The following is a 15000-nucleotide window of genomic DNA, read 5'->3' on the forward strand; positions in this document are numbered from 1 at the left end:
GCCGCTTCACAATAAGGGGGATCAATAAAGCTAACCTCACATGCCTCAGAAAGTAAGGACAAGCTCATAAAGAACGAGGGAATGTAGAAATGTTTACAGGTTAAGGAGACCATTTTTTTTTCTTTTTTTTTTTTTTGGCCACTTCACAACATGGTGGATAAATAAAACACTTATCATGCCACAGACTTAAGGATAAACTCACACTAAGAGAAGGAGGGAAGAGGAAACAATTTTTTTATCTGTCACTTCTCAACAAAGAGAATAAGTAAACCAGACTTCACATGCCTCAGAACAAGAATAAGCCCACACTAAGAGCAGTGAGGAAAAGGAGGAACATAATTTTTTTCTGCCACTTCACAACAAGGAGAATAAGTAAAGCAAATTTCAAATGTCCCACAATTAAGAATAAACTCACGGTAAGAGAAGAGAAGAAAAGAAGACAATTTTTTTGCCACTTCATAACAGAGGATAAATAAACCAGACTTCACAAGCTTCATAAATTAAGAATAAGCTCACACTAAGAGGAGAACGGAAGGAGACGTCAATTTTTTTTTCTTTTTTTTTCACTTCACAACAAGGAGGATAAGTAACCCAGGCTTCACTTGCCTCAGAAATTTAAGGACAAGTTAATACGAAGAGAACAACTTGAGTGGACGCATTCCTGTGGCGGCGCTAATTATGAGTGGTGAGTTTTTACGTCGTGTGTAACGTTCACCGCCATTTATCCTGGAGCCTCCTTAATGAATTCATCGCTTTTGAACTTTTTACTTCCGGTGGCGGCGCGTTCCAGTGAATGACAACACGGTGGGGAGGGAAAAAAATTCAGCGGAGGTCGGTGGTGGTACACGGGTTGTCTTTGTTTGCCTCACCATTGTGTGTCGCGGCGTTAGTTCTCGGTTCAAAGACCTTCCATTAATCGATACTGTTAGGTTAATATAAAAACTATTGAACACCTGTATTTACCTCCACGTGTCCTTGTCTTGTGCTGGGAACGACTAACATGTTTTCTTTCGCCCTGCTTGATTCGCACGGGGCCCCTACTCCCTATTCCCAAAAGGTCCATTCTGCCCATTCAAGTACAACACACCGTTTCATCATCAAGCCACCTGTTAGCTTCCATGCAGCATACTCAGTACAAGAAAGCTTCATAACCTCATCAAGCCACCTGTTAGTTTCCATTCAGCTCATTCAGACCAACACAGCTTCCTCGCAGCTTCCTTACTTCATCAAACCATCTGTTAACTTTCCATTCAGCTCATTCAGACCAACACAGCTTCCTCGCAGCTTCCTTACTTCATCAAACCATCTGTTAATTTCCATTCAGCTCATTCAGACCAACACAGCTTCCTCGCAGCTTCCTTACTTCATCAAGCCATCTGTTAATTTCCATTCAGCTCATTCAGATCAACACAGCTTCCTCGCATCTTCCTAACCTCATCAAGCCACCTGTTGGTCATAAAAGATAAAGTGCTACTGTGTTGGATGAGTAACTAGTTTATCTATAACTAATTGATAGCGAAAATTAACATCAACTTGATAAGATCCTCTAATGACATTTATAACGAGTTGGTAATGAGAACTGCCATCCATTACTTGATAAAATTCTCTAATGGCATGTAGAATATAATAAAATTGATGCCAAGGTAGTGAATGGGTAAATGATGGATTAACTTTCGCGCCTCGTCGTTGTATTTATAGTGTAATCTTTCATTATTCAGCTGCAGGTACTCGTATATCATCATGTGGCTGAGGAGGGACAGCGCCGGCGAGATACACATCAGTAGAACAATTTCCGGCGTCTTGTTCCGAAATTACTCATGAAGCCAAGCATCGTATTACTTTTTTCTTCTTTTCCTTCTCCTTTTTTGTCATCAGATTCGCTCTCAACATTTGACGGCGGTGGTTTGCATGACGACGTAATCTGCCGCCGCGTCCTCAGCCCTCAGCGGCCCGCCACGCGCGTCACTCCCTGCTTCTGGCGCCGCGCTGTATTCATCACTACACTTTTCGAAGTTGAAGGCCATCCGCCACTCATAGGGCCGCTGGATTACCTTGCCCGGGTCTTTCTCGGCGGTATCACAGTCCTTAGTGCTAAGTGCTCCTCTCAAACTGGCATCGGCCGCAAATTGAGACATCCGACTTGGCTTGCGTTTCAAAAGTCGGCGAGGTGGGCGGAAGCGTATTGATCCTTATATGCACACCCAGGACTTCAGTTTCAAAAGTGGCTGAAGTGGGCGGGAAGCAGTATTGATCCTTATGGTACACATGCTGCACAGGTGACAGGTCTCGACACAAGAACAGCCCTTTGTCTTGGACCAGTAAGCCAGTCTGATCCCGGCACGCAGTTCATCATCCACTTCCGGTGAATGTAGATTGTTTAGTAGTCACCCGCCAGACACGCCGCTCAGACCTTTTGGAAATCGGGGTGTACGTATTGCGCCACCGTGCTTTTTTTTATCTATCCATCCAATGAAAAAAATAAAGCAGATTATTCCAATGTAGCAAGAGTCTTTAAAACCGTTTGTTTGTAGCTTACTGAATCCTACAACGTGTTTTACATCAAGGTGTATTGCTCCATCGTTTCTTTATAAATATATACATATATATATATATTTTTTTTATACTATTATCTATCCGCCCAAGAAATGGAACCCATCGTGGGAAAAAATAAAGGTTAATCCAACATGAGTCTTGTTTGTATCTTATTAAATCTTACAAGTTTTAGGAAATCTGTGTACGTATTGCGCCAACGCGTTTTTCTATCCATCACCCAAGGAATGGAAACTTTCGTGGGAAAGTATGAGAAAATATGAAACAAATTATTCCAACATGAGTCTTTTAAACACGTGAATTCTTATTTGTATCTTATATACCACAAATTTTATCAGTTTTTCATCACGTCTCTGTAACTTCACTTGTCACTCACGCTGAGATTTCTATATTGGTAGTGTTGAGCGTCACTTTCTTACCGCGATTTCTGAACACTGGAGTCACGCTTGCCACTTTCGTTTATAGATCGGTAATGTTTAACGTCACTTTTTATTGCCATTTCTGAACATCGAAATCATGCTTGGCATTTTCATTTTACGAACTGGTTGAAGACTCCGCGACGAGCAGATACAAAACTTGACGCGCCAGTTGTTTGTTCATGTTACGAAAACTGGTATAGAGAAGAAACGATTTGAATCTGTATTCTCACACCTTTCAGCGCCTTATCGTGACCGTTAACAAGCTCTAGTGGAAGTTAATGAGGTTTGCAATTATGTTTTCATGACCCCTGTAATAGTTAAACAAGCATTCTGCTTCGTGAGAACCAGACCTTTGAAAATAGTCTAATGAAGGAACAAGGCATTTTGAAATATGAACCAACGGACATGCTACCTCATGAGAACCAGACTAATCTTCGTTGCCTTTGAAAACAGTCTTATGAGAACAAAACGTTTCGAAACATGAACCGTGGCGTAATTAACCTGAGTATAACTTGAGTAATATTTTGTTGTTATTGTTCCAGAATATCTTGAAATGTTGACTGTAACTTGGCCGACGTGCGTGTTTTTGCAGTGCGAAGAGTGAAACAGTATCTTAGATGAGAGGCGCGGTCAGGTTTCAAGTGCTGTGTTATAAGTATATTTTCTTGTAGGTCTGTGGACGGACGCTGCTTCTTATTCTCGCCGCTCTTGTGTAAACGTGTTACGTAAAGTTTTCAGTTCTTCATCCGTTCCTCGTGTCCTCGTTTCCATTTCCGTAGGTCTGGGGACTTTTTAATTTCCTCGACGCCCGAACGGAGATGTGGAGGTGATGGTGTTATATATGTCAAGTTCTTCTTTAAATCTTCGTGAATCTTTCGTTCCTCGTGTTCTCGTTTCTCTTTCCGTAAGTTTGGGGACACTGTTTTTTACCTTCCTAGACGCTCCTGTGTATGTACGGAGGTGAAGGAATAAGTGATGGTGTTATGTGTCAAGTTCTTTTTGGTTCGTCGTGAATCATTCGTCCCTCCTGTTCTCGTTTCTATTGCTGTAGGTTTGAGGACGATGCTTTTTACTTTCCTCGACGCTTGTGTGTAGGTGAAGATAAAGTGATGGTGTTATGCATGTCACTTTTTTTGGCTCTTTGTGAATCTTTCGTTACTCGTGTTCTCGTTTCTGTTTCCGGCTCAATATCTTGCAGTTCCCGCGGATGTACAGAACGAAGTGCCATGGTGATTTTCAGTTTTTTTTTTTTTTTTTTTTTTTTCGGCTGTTCTGGAGCCATGGCGGTTGTAGTTCCCACATAGTCATTCCGGGTGGACCTGAGAACTGATTTGCTTGCGTGTCTTGGGATTTAGTTGCTCTTTTTATCATCTACTCAGTTAAGCGGTAATGAAATGGATCTTTTCTCCATTTTATTATTTATTTATTTATTTATTTATTTATTTATTTACTTATTTATTTATTTTTTGCTCTTCGATTAAACTTCGCAAATTAAAAATGAATGGATAAATATATAAATAAATAATAAACAAATAAATAAAGAACCTAGTTTTATTAATTCCAACTATAGATTTCATGAACTGTGTTTTCTTTCAACTTAACCCGTTTACTTGTAAGGGCGTGGCTCTACTTTTTTTTTCCTTATTGATCTATATTATTATTCATTCCGGAGTCAAGTCAAGGGCACACACAGTGAGGAAAAAAAGGTCTGCCTAATCACCGTCTACCTGACTACACTTGGGTGATAAAAGCAGTCACTGGATCCCAAAAGACGCCATGGAATTCAGCTCTCCTATAGTTAGCCACGAAGATTTTACTATTATCCCTCATCAAACACTTAATACTAACTTGCAACCGTAGTATGACGTAATAACAACCACTTACTAACTTGGAATCGTAAAGTAATGACAACCAGTTAGCCACCCGCACACCTCAGTCACACAGGAGGTCAGGGCCAGTCACCAACACTTGTCCTATTGTACACCACCACGCCTTGACGGTTCACAGGCCATGAAAGGCGCGCATCGTCAATGAATTCGTTAAACCATCGCTTTGATCACCCGCCATCGACTTCCGATTAATATTAAGCCAAAGAGTCGCTTATAATTCCTGCGTTCTTACCGGAATATTTATTTAATTGTGCTATTCTTCCCTATGACATCAATTGTCCGGTTCAATGTGAAGTCACCTGTTGTTACGAAATCGTTGTGACATTTTTAATTCACTATACGACAACAAAATCGTCCATCCTTGTAGCATTTGCGTCACTGTTTAATTCATTGTATCGTTCTTAAATGCCAAGTCCTATTAGTTACGAAATCACTGCACCATTTTGAATTCACTATAAAACAACTTCCGAAAACCGTCTATTCTTGCTGCACTTACGTTATTGTTTACTACACTGTACCATTCTCCTTTACTGTACATCGCCTGGTTCAAAGCCACGTCGCCTGTAGTTACGAAATCACTAATGTTTTTAATTTACTATAAAAATAAACAGCCTCGCAAAATATTATAACCAGAAATAATTTACGTCACTGTTCACGTCACTATACCATTCTCCTTCACTGTATATCATATGGTTCAGTGCCAAGTCACGTTCAGTTATGGAATCACTAACGTTTTTACTTCACGATAACAAACAGCTTAAAATTAAAATGTCACCAGAAATATATCATCTATCATTTTACATCTCCATTTGTTTCACTACGCCATTCTCTTTCACTATTAACCCTTTCAGTGCTAGTCAATGTTTCCCACGATCCTCTACAACTTTTAAGACCTTTTTTTTTTTCTTTTTTTTTACTACAGTGTGTTAAAAACGTGCATTTGTAACTTGGCAAAGATTAAATTAATCTCATTTTTATTTTCTGTGTCTATGTCCATCAAACAATTTATTACGATGGTCTCAGAGTTAACAAAAGACGCCCGGGGCAGGAAAAGGATTAAATGTCAAGTCACATGCAAGTACAATCACTCTACATTTTCTACACTATAGTAAAGTTTCATAAAATGCCACGGAAAAAAAAAAAAAAAAAAAAACTATACTGTTTTCCTTCACAATACAATTTCTACACTATAATAAGTTTCGTAAAATGCCACCAATAATTGAAGCATCCTATACTATCTTCCTTCACAATACAACTTTTACAATATAATAAAAAGCTTCGTAAAATGTCACCAGAAAACTTAAGCATCCTATACTATCTTTCTTCACAATACAATTTTTACACCATAATAATAAGTTTCGTAAAATACCACCAAAAAACAAGCATACTATCTTCCTTCACTACACAAATCAACTCGGAAGATCAAGCCACCAATTATTACAACACTCACCTTCGGCCTCTACTTGACAACACCACGTCCCTTCACTACGATATGTAGAGTCGCAAAGTGTTGAGTACCTATCCGGATGCTGCGTGAGTGACCTGTACAGCTGTTTGTTCTCCGCGGCTTGAGTATGCGTGGCCTTTAATCCCATGTGGGTGTCACGATATGATTGTCCTTCATTGTGGATGGATAAAGGTCTCGTTAGTTCTTTGTATTTCACTATATGATTTTCCTTCATTTTGGTGTATGTCAGCGTCTCGTGAGGTGTTCAAGCTGGGTGTTGTGTGGGTGTTAAGACGTGCGGTGTTAGTTTGTTTGTTCGCAGCTTCGATGACCGGGTTTTCGTCTTGTTCGTAACTTGATATATGCGGGAGTGTTAAACGTCATGTCCTCTTCGCGACTTCGATATACGCGTTTACATCTCGTTCGTGATTTCGTTAGTCGCTGACGTCTTGTTCGCGACGTAGACAAAAGCGGTTTTCATTTCGTTCGCCATTTCGTCCTGCGCGCTGAGGCTTTCATGGTTTCCGTACGCAATATTAGTATACACGTTATCACCATCTCTACTTCCATAAAAGCGATTAGGTTTTCTTCGTGACTTCGTGACGCTAGTTGATGTCATGATCGTGACTTGAATAAACGCGTGACGTCTCGTTCGCGACTTGGTTATACGCGCTACCGCCCTCTTAGCGACTTGGATAAACGCGGTTACGTCCTGCTCACTATTTTCATATAAACGCTAACATCCTTTCTTCGCGACTTCGTAATACTCGTTAATGTCATGTTCGCGGCTTTGACAAACGCATTTATATCTTCTACGCGACCTTGTTAAACACACTAACGTCCTTTTCGCGAATTTGAATAACGATATAGACGGTTCCATCTTGTTCGCGATCTCCTTTAAGCGCTCACGTCATGTTCCCAACCCTGACAAGCGCGGTTGCCTCCTGTTTGTTATAAATGACTGAAAACCTCCCGCTGACGTGACAGATTGCTCCGCCGCCTGTTTTTGTGCGTCGCAGCGTGTTGCTTTTTGTGCGGGAAACCTCATAATCTGAAGTTCCGAATTCTGACACGTAGTTGTTGGGCCATGTTTTGTTAATGGCCGTGTCTGGCTGGAAGACGAGGAGGAGGTGATGAAGATGAAGACGAAGGCATGGAGGAGGAGGAAGAGGAGGAAAGAAGAAAAATGAAAAGAAAGAATAAAAAGAAGGCAGTGACTAAAGTGACGACGAAGAAAAGAAGAAAGAAAAAAAACTAAAGAAGAAAAACAAAAAACAAAAAAATCGAAGAATAAAAACATAACAAGAAAGAAACGAGACAAAAAAAAAAACAACAACAACCAAACAACGATTAAGTGGAAGGAGGAAAAGGGAGGCGGCGCGGAGGACAGACAGAAAGGGAGAGGAGGGGAGGAAGGGGTGCAGCAGGGGCAGGGCAGGGCAGCAGGCCAGCACTGGGTCTGTGGGTAATGGTTGTAGCAGCAACAGCAAGGGGAGACTGAGGTAAGCCTTGACCTACCTACTACCCCTCCCAGCCTGCCCTACCCTTCCTGCCAGCCCCCCCTATACTACCTTCCCTACTCCTACTCCTTGTCTCTCTCTCTCCTTGCCTCTCTACTTCTCCCTTTCCTTTTTGTACCTTCTACTTTCTTATCTATCCTTGTTTTTGTTTTTTTCGTTCTCAGTTTTCTTTCGGTCTTTCCATGTTTTCCTTACTTTTCTTGTTTTTTTTTCTTAATTTCTTCTTCCATTCCTTTTTCTCTATCTTCTGTTCTTTATTATTATGCTTTTTTCAATGTTCGCTATCTTCTTTTCCTCTTTCTCCTATCTTTTATCCATGCATCTTATCATTTTCCTTCGCCTTCTCTAAGCTCTACTCCTCCTCCTCCTCCTCCTCCGCCTCCTCCTCCTCCTCCTCCTCCTCCTCCCTTATACCCATACCCTCCATCATCACACAGGACTTTCACACAACCATCTCCCCCTCCACAACCCATCCTCTCTCTTTCTCTCTCTCTCTCTCCCTCTCCACATTAATTTTCCTTGTCGCCTACCCCAACACTTCCTTTCCCTCTGTCTCCTCCCCCCCCACTCTTCTCCCACAAGTCTCCCAGCTCTCCTCGCCTTGCTTCCTCGCGCCCTAACTAACCTCCCCCAAAAGCGGCCTGACAGGAAGCACCCACACCAGGAGCCTTCTGTCTTGGTCTCCAGTGGGTGAGCGGAAGAACAGCTGGAGGAGATGAAGTAATAGTGGTTTGGCTCCTGACGGCATTAATGATGATGATGATGATGATAAGAATAGTAAGAGTAATGGTGATATTCTTGTTGTGGACTCTTGTACATTCATTCGTTGTCTCAGTTAAAGGTGGAATGTTAAGAGTGGAATTTTACGATGGAGCGAATGTTGATAGTTCGAGTCTTTTATTTTCTTCTTCTTCTTCTTCTTCTTCTTCTTCTTCTTCTTCTTCTTAATTGTTATGCTGAAGAGTGTAAGTGGTGTCGGTTCACTTCTTATGATTTGTTTTGTGGTGGTGGCGGCGGCGGTGGTGGTGGTGGTATACTAGTACAAGACGTAGTAGTAGTAGTAGTAATAAAAGATGAAGAAGGAGAACCAGAAGAACTAATCCCCTCTCACATTTCATGATAACCAAATACCAAATGCAACTTCACACACGTTCACTACTCTACCCTAATATCAATTTTAAACATATACAATGTGTGTGTGTGTGTGTGTGTGTGTGTGTGTGTGTGTGTGTGTGTGTGTGTGTGTGTGTGTGTGTGTGTGTGTGTGTGTATGTGTGCGTGTGTGGTGAATAGGAAATAAACCAGTCATAATACTAATAGCTAAAACCAAACTAGACATGAAAAAAAAAGAAAAAAAAAACTCATTAGTATGTCGTCTTCTTTACGTTATCAAGCTGAATTTCCTGGTGGGGTGGCGGGCAAGCCTGTTATTAATATTTCCTGTCGTGGTGTAGTTGGAGGTGTGGTGGAAGAACACCTGTGCTGCTCAGTTGCTGTCTGCTCGCTTGTCTGGTTGCCTGTCTGGTTGTCTGTCCTACCCCACGCCACCCCACCACACCGTGACATGCTCCCTCACTGTTCCTCCTGCCTTCCTGTGGCCCTTCCTCTGATACGCTTCGCTCTCACCACGACTATCTTCAAACGCCATAAAGATGATGAACCGGGTTTTCAAGAGTGCTTCTGTTGATAATGTGGAAAAATCATGTTAATCTGTCACTAGAAGCGTAAAAAACACCTTTAAAGATTCGTGTAACTTCAACTAGAGTCTATTAAAATTACTAATCTGTCAGTAGAACCGTAAAAACATCCTTAAATACCAGTGTAACTTCAACTAGAGTCTATTAAAATTAGTCATCCATCACTAGAAGCGTAAAAACACTTAAAAGATCCGTTTAACTTCAACTGGTCTATTAAAATTACTAATCTGTCACTAGAACCGTAAAAACAGTCTAAAGATCCGTGTAACTTCAACTAGAGCCTACTGAAATTACTAATCTGTCACTAGAACCATAAAAACACCCTTAAAGACCAGGGTAACTTCAACTAGTGTATTAAAATTACTAATCTGTCACTAGAACCATAAAAACACCCTTGAAGACTAGGGTAACTTCAACTAGAGCCTATTAAAATTAATCATCTGTCACTGGAACCGTAGAAACACCCTTAAAGACTATGGTAACTTCAACTAGAGTTTTTGGGAAGTCGTGAAGGTGCGGCCAGAGAGTTTCAAAATAAGAGTGCATGGTGCGGTGCGGCCAGTCACACTCATTTACATAAGACACACTTGTATACTCACAGTCATTGGGTCTACTTTCAGTCAGCTTCATTAACTCATTTATTCTTCAGTGTCACACCTTCCTTATTTTTATTTAATTATTTACTCATTCACTTTGGCGCGCTTAGTCACTCACTCACTCATTAGGTACATTCATTCATATCCTCTTACTCATTTCTAGGTACACACTCTAAGCCCATAATTATCTCTCTCTCTCTCTCTCTCTCTCTCTCTTCTCTCTCTCTCTCTCTCTCTCTCTCTCTCTCTCTCTCTCTCTCTCTCTCTCTCTCTCTCTCATTCACCTTCACTCATTTATTCACGGCGCAGTCACGTTCACTCACGCTTATTAAACCAACTATCACTCCTCAGTCACTCAATCAACTCCCTGTGCAGTCACGCTCACTCACACGCTCGTTCACTCACTCACTCACTCACTCACTCACGCACTCCGGAATACCAACTAAAGCTGAGTGATGGCAATTGATGAGCTCCGTTACTCTTTACTCATTGATGACTTAAGAAAGATTGGCTTACGTGTGTGTGTGTGTGTGTGTGTGTGTGTGTGTGTGTGTGTGTGTGTGTGTGTGTGTGTGTGTGTGTGTGTGTGTGTGTGTGTGTGTGTGTGTGTGTGTGTGTGTGTGTGTGTGACTTTGCTTCGACTAATTTAAATGTTCTTATGTTCTTTGTTATCTGATCATTGTTGTGTTGAATTGATCTTTATATTTTATTTATTTATCTATTTATTATTATTATTATTTTTTTTACGTCTAAGTTGCATCGACGATTGATCTTTCTATCTTACATAAGGCCTATCTCTCTCTCTCTCTCTCTCTCTCTCTCTCTCTCTCTCTCTCTCTCTCTCTCTCTCTCTCTCTCTCTCTCTCTCTCTCTCTCTCTCTCTCTGTCTACCTCACCTAACCTTTCCTATCCTGTATTTTATTTAAGCATCGTTTTCTCACTAATCTACTAACATTTTAATCTTTCCTAACTCCACATTGATGACTTGATTCTCTCTCTCTCTCTCTCTCTCTCTCTCTCTCTCTCTCTCTCTCTCTCTCTTCTCTCTCTCCTCTCTCTCTCTCTCTTACATTACATCTAAATTAACAAGTCTTTCTTCTTATCTCACTAATATTTCTCTATCTCTTGTAATTTGCCTCTAATGACTGTTAACTTCATTCATCTGTATCTTGAACATTTACTTAATTCTCTCTTCCTCCTATTTCTGTATCTTGCTGACTGATAACAGAATCACTTGCAGCTTACTTCGTACTTATTTTCTGTCTCTCTTTAGTTAATACTTCCTTTATTCCTTCATTTCATTGTCTCTCTTATCACTCATCTGTCGTGTATATTCTTTACTTATTTGCTTCCTATCTTACTTGTCAGGGTAATATGCTGACCCCATCCTCTCTTATCTGACCCTTTCCATCTCGGTTTACCTTTCATCTCTCTCTCTCTCTCTCTCTCTCTCTCTCTCTCTCTCTCTCTCTCTCTCTCTCTCTCTCTCTCTCTCTCTCTCTCTCTCTCTCTCTCTTTGACTTTTTGGTTATTAGCTGATTGAAGGAGGAAAAGAAGTGTGGGGAATAGGAGGAGGAGGAGGAGGAGGAGGAGGAGGAGGAGGAGGAGGAGGAGGAGGAGGAGGAGGAGAAGGGAAAATCTCCCCAAAAGTTTCCTGGTTCTGACCACTTTATTATTTTCATTTCGTTATTTATCGTTTTTTTCTTCTTCTCTTTATTTATTCATTTAATTATTTTATTATGACATTATTACTTTTTTTTTTCACTGCACTCCACATTCACGCCACGTCATTTCTTCTTCAATTCTACATATCCCTTAAAAATCTTACTTTTGTCTTATTCACTTTTAATTTTTCTTTTCCTTTCACCTCTCATGGACCTAATCAATCACTCCCAAATCAAAACCTACTTTATTTCCTCTCCAATTCTACATATCCCTAAAAAGGAGAGAAAAAAAAACTTATTCCCTTATTCACGGGTCCCTATTCAAATATTCACGGTTTTCCTCTCTTTTTCCAATTCACTACTCACAAACTTAAACCAACCAATCCAAAAAAGTTACCAACCTCACTCATCAAACCCATGAACCAATCACCAACAAAATACCCATATTAAGACAACCAATCACCTTTCAGCTATCGCCAGCAGGTCAAAGCTCCACGAGGCCCAAGATTGAACCCGGAGCAACAGGAGGAGGAGAGAGAGAGAGAGAGAGAGAGAGAGAGAGAGTAGACAACAAAGAAGGAGCAAGAAGGTGATTCGTTTGTACTGCTTCACTGCTTGGGGTTCGGAGGTGAGCGTGTGAGTGTGAATGAACCGCAAGAGGGAGGGAGAGGGAGGAGAATAAGAGAGGGAGAGAGGGAGGAACAGACACACAAGCACACCTACACACACAGACATACAGGAGGGGAAGTCAGGAGGGTGAGCGAGTGAGGGACACGAGGACTAACTTGCTTTGCTTCGCTATTGTTACCTCGTCTTATTTTCCCTTGGCCTCGCAGTGCATACTAGAAACAGATTAACTTAACTGGACCAGTCTGGGGGAGAGGGTGTTCTGAGTAAAGCAAGGGAGCGAGGGGAGACTGGTGGTGGCCGGAACAGGGGAGAGGGAGAGAGCGTGGCATTAAGGGAGGGAGTGGAAGTTAAGTCAGGGAGTGAGACATGGTGGAACAGGGAGAGGAAGGGAGTCAAGACAAGGAAACCAGGGCAGAGGGAAGGGGTTATAGGAGAGAAGGGGAAAAGAAGGAAGCAGGGAGAAATGGAGCAGACAAGGAGAAACAGAGTTATGAGGATAGACATAGAGGAAAGGAAAATAGTAATAGAGGAAGGAAAGACAAGGAGAGGAAAGACAGGGAGGAGGAGAAGGAGGAAAGGCAGGGAGAGGAGGAAGCAAGGAGAGGGAGAAAAAAGAGAAAAGACAGAGAGAAGAAAACTGGGACAGACAAGACAAAGATATAAAGGGGAAAGAAAGAAAGGAGAAGGAAAAAAACAAAAGAGTGACGAGGAGAGACAGAGAAAAGAGAGAGAAAAGAAACCCAGGGAGAAAGGGAGCGAGAAAGAGAGGAAGGGAGGCAGTGGAAGGGTGAAAACGCCTCACTCATGATTTTTTCCCCTGTCAGTGAACAAGATTACCTGAGTGGACGAACGGAAGTCCCTGTACAGGTAACGAGGTACAGGTAACAGGTACAGGTAATCCAAGCAACAGGGAGAGGCGCGAGAACAGAACCCCCCTCCCGACTGACTGGCGCCTCCATGCAAGCGACTGTCTGACGAGGAAGCGGAAGCACAGGAAGACGAAGACAAGGTAATACATGGAAAGATAAGAATGAGGAGGGAAGGATGGGTTGAGTATCGAGGAGGAGAATGAAGGGGCGAGGACGAGAAGGGAGAAATAATGAAGGACGAGGACAGAAGAACGAGAACATAAGAATATAGAAGGAATACAAAGATGGAAAAACAAGAAAAAAATACGAGAACTGGGTTAACAGAAGGACGAGGATGGAAGAACAAGAGAAAGACGAGGACAAAGACATAATAGAGACGAAAAGGGAAGAAGGAAATAAAGGGAGAGTAAATTATTCCTGATACTTCACGTTTACCTGTATGAGAACCAAGACGAGGGCGACGAGACGAGGCAAGCGAGGACGAGGTATGCGTGAACAAAGACGAGGAAAACTGACGAGAACGAAGAAAAAAAAAGAAAAAAGAAAGCAGCAGGATAAAAGACAGCATCACCTTAACCTACAGTACACAAGAACGAAAGGAAGAAGAGAAGTACAAGATAAGGAGATGACGACGATGAAAGGAGAAACACGAGGAGAAAGAGATGAAAGGGAAGAGAAAAACGCTAGGGTGAGAAAAGAGAAAAAAAAATTATAACGAGCAAGAAGAGAAGAGGACGAAGAAGAAAACACAAGAAAGACGAGGAAAAGACACGAAGGGGAAAGAAAAAACGCAAGGATGAGAAAAGAAAATAAAAAAAATCATAAGAGCAGACGATAAGAGGAGAAGAGGAGGAAGAAACACCAGAGAGAACGAAGAAGAGGAAGAGAGCGAGGACGAGGAAGGAAGGCGACAAAAACCCATCACGACAGCCGAACTTCACTACCAATGTACACTAAAAGCTAATAACCAAACTGAATTGACCGACTTCTTGGTACTGGAGGAGGAGGAGGAGGAGGAGGGAGGAGGAGGAGGAGGAGGAGGAGGAGGAGGAGGAGGAGGAGGTGACGGTGACGCTTGCAAGGGGTGCGGTCAAGACAAGAATATGTACGTGGGAGGAGGAGAGAAAAATAAAGGTAAATAAAAAAAAATAAGGAAAAAATATTTGAACCTGAGGAATTATTTTGACGTCAGAAGGTAGAAAAGATCTTGAGTGTCTTGAAAATAGTGTGGTGGAGGAGGAGGAGGAGGAGGGGTGGAGAGAGGAAGGAAGGATCAGGCACAAGAGTAAAAAAGTGGAAAGGAAGGTGGCTAAAACTGAAACGTTATCTCTCTCTCTCTCTCTCTCTCTCTCTCTCTCTCTCTCTCTCTCTCTCTCTCTCTCTCTCTCTCTCTCTCTCTCTCTCTCTCACACACACACACACACACACACACACGAGTCAGTCAGTCATCGCGAGGTGCAGGCGGGAGGAGAGAGAGCAACAGCAGAACAGGAGTGAGTGAGTGTGAGGCCAGTGGTGGTGGTCCTGCTGCCAGGATGGGGTGCCGGCGTGACAGCTCTGGGAGGGGCGGGGGCGAGGCGTGACAGGAAGGGGTGAGGGTGTAGGCTAGCAGGAGGAGGAGGAGGAGGAGGAGGAGGAGGAGGAGGAGGAGGAGGAGGGCTTAGGGTGCAGGGTGAAGAAGTACGGCGAAAGGCGCGCGCGCGCGCGCACACACACACA

General features: G+C 42.2%; 1 protein-coding gene and 1 long non-coding RNA gene across 7 annotated transcripts in view; one reads left to right on the top strand and one right to left on the bottom strand.

The window, feature by feature from the left end:
- LOC135109181 (uncharacterized) overlaps positions 1 to 13571 on the top strand; it is a 59745-nt gene extending 46174 nt beyond the window's left edge. Inside the window, exon 3 of the long non-coding RNA XR_010272605.1 lies at positions 12253 to 13571. This is a non-coding gene — a long non-coding RNA (uncharacterized LOC135109181). The remainder of the gene's footprint in view (positions 1 to 12252) is intronic.
- LOC135109177 (protein tramtrack, beta isoform-like) overlaps positions 1 to 15000 on the bottom strand; it is a 198878-nt gene that overhangs the window by 42091 nt on the left and 141787 nt on the right. The window lies entirely within an intron of this gene.

Source organism: Scylla paramamosain, chromosome 18 (assembly GCF_035594125.1).
Source record: "Scylla paramamosain isolate STU-SP2022 chromosome 18, ASM3559412v1, whole genome shotgun sequence".
Taxonomy (NCBI): domain Eukaryota; kingdom Metazoa; phylum Arthropoda; class Malacostraca; order Decapoda; family Portunidae; genus Scylla; species Scylla paramamosain.